Raw genomic sequence first — 2,429 nt, forward strand, 5'->3', positions numbered from 1 at the left:
CCTGTAAAGAATGAGGAATAGTGGGTGAAACAGGTAGTGTAACGGTTTAGGCGTCCGCTCCTACTCTTGCAGTGACGGGGTTTGAATGCAGAATGATTCGCGCCTATCCATATTTGATGTGTGTGTGTTTGTGTGTGTGTGTGTTGTCGTTGGTTTCCCAGAACAATTAAGGAAAAGAATTAAAAATAACGATAATAAAAAATAATAATAATAAAAATAATAAAAAGAGCAAGGAAGACACAATGAAGAAGAACAACCTCATCATCAGATTGGTCAAAGATCGAAGTACTTTCCATCTTCCTGTACTGTTCCCGCTGTGGCTTCCTACTGTTAGCCACAACAGCAGCTGGAGTGGCTGCTGTGGCTGCTGCAGCCACTAAGCTAGCGCTTCCGTCGCCGAGATCTCCACCGCTGATGTTGTCCTCGTAATCGTCTATGATGTCGTCGCTACGTATGCTCGCGTATTTATAGCGTATGGGTCTGTGTGTGTGTGTGTGTGAGTATGTGTGTGTTTGTGTGTATGTATGTGTGTGTGTATGCGTGTGTATGTGTGAGTGTGCATGCGTGTGTGAGAGTATGTGTGAGTGTGTGTGTGTGTATGTATGTATGCGTGTATGTTTGTGTGTGTGTGGTTCCGCAAAAATATCTCAGAATATTCAGAATCATCATCTTCTTTATCATCATCATCATCAGCATCATTCATCATCATCAGCATCACCACCACCACCATCAGGCCCCAACCGACCTTCTTAACTTTCCAAAACACATGACGTACCAGACCAATGAGGCCACGAACGCCACGACAATGGCGCAGATCAGCAAGATGTAGAGGATAGAGCTGACGTGATACTTCTGCTTCTCCTCCTTCAACTAATGATACAATGGTGTGGCGTGTTGTGGCGAGATGGTAATATAAAATCCACAGAAAGTAATTTATATAGCGCCCAACCACAAAAAAAAATTTATATAGCGCCGAACTACAAAAACCACAAAAAGTAATTTATATAGCGCCGAACTACAAAAACCACAAAGAGTAATTTATATAGCGCCCAACAAACAAGCGAGCCACGGACCTCAATCTCGAGAGGGGTTAGCTTCCTTATGTAGATGTCATCATCACATGCGGTGCCCAGTTCAATTCTTACAGTTTCTGCCGGTTGATAACCTCCCTCGCATACATCGCCAGGTACTTTGTGGTACCTTTGTGAGGTGTTTGGATGTGTGTGTGTGTGTGTGTTTGGATGTGTGTGTTTGTTTGTGTTTGTCTGCGTGTGTAGTTTGTTGCGATAACAAAGAGGTAAACAACAACAACAACAACATTGATATCATTAACACAGCCACAAATAACAACAGCAACAAACAAACAAACAACAAAAAACAAACAGAAACAACAACAACAACAAACAAACAAACAACCTACCCTTTGAATATATATCTCTCATGTCTATTTCTAAAGCAGATGTGAATGTCATCAGAGTCAGTTACGCTAGGATCCTTAACACACGTCTCGTTAACTCTTCTGTACCCGTAATCACTGTTCATTTTGTATGTATGTTTGTATGTGTGTGTGTGTGTGTGTGTATGTGTATGTATGTATGTGTGTGTGTGCGTGTGTGTAAGTGTATGTTCGTTTGTGTGTTTGTTTTATTTTGTATGTATAAATGTATGTATTATGGAAAGCAAATAAAAAGTTCGTTTCGTTTCGTATGTGTGTGTGCATGTATGTGTGTTTATGTCTGTGTGTGGGTATGTATGTTGTGTTTGTGTGTGTGTATATATATATGTGTGTGTGCAAAAAGAAAAAAAAGAAATAATTTTTAATAATTAAAAATAAAAGAAATAAAATTTTGTGGGATTTTTTGTGAATAAAATGGATTAAAAAAAAAAAAAAAAGAAAAAAGAAAGAAATCCAACCAACCAGCCATAGTCGTCCTCGGTGCACGGGCACACCACACCCTTCTGGTCGGAGTTAGGGTCCTTCGCCCCATTCAGACACCTGGTAGAAGTTAATTACGTTAATTAAATTAATTAATATAAATAAGTTAATTACGTTAATTAAATTAGAAGAGGTTTTTGGCAGGATTTGGAGAAAAATTACTCCAGTAAATGGTCGTAAGAAAGGTTATTACTAATAAATAACCTAAAGAACAACAAAAAATGAAATGTTTGCTGAACAGTGAATGAATCAATCAGCCAACAAACCAACCAGCTAATCAACCAACCAACCAGCCAACCAACCAACCAGCCAGCCAGCCAATCAACCAACCATCCATCCAACCATCCAACCAACCATCCAATCAACCAACCAACCAACCAATCAACCAACTAACCATCCATCCATCCAGCCAATCAAAAAAAATCACACAAGTCGACAAAACAACGAAGCCAGCACCAAATTCACGAACTAGTTAAACTACCAAATAGAATCA

The sequence above is a fragment of the Helobdella robusta genome, assembly GCF_000326865.2.
Source record: "Helobdella robusta unplaced genomic scaffold HELROscaffold_79, whole genome shotgun sequence".
Taxonomy (NCBI): Eukaryota; Metazoa; Annelida; class Clitellata; order Rhynchobdellida; family Glossiphoniidae; genus Helobdella; species Helobdella robusta.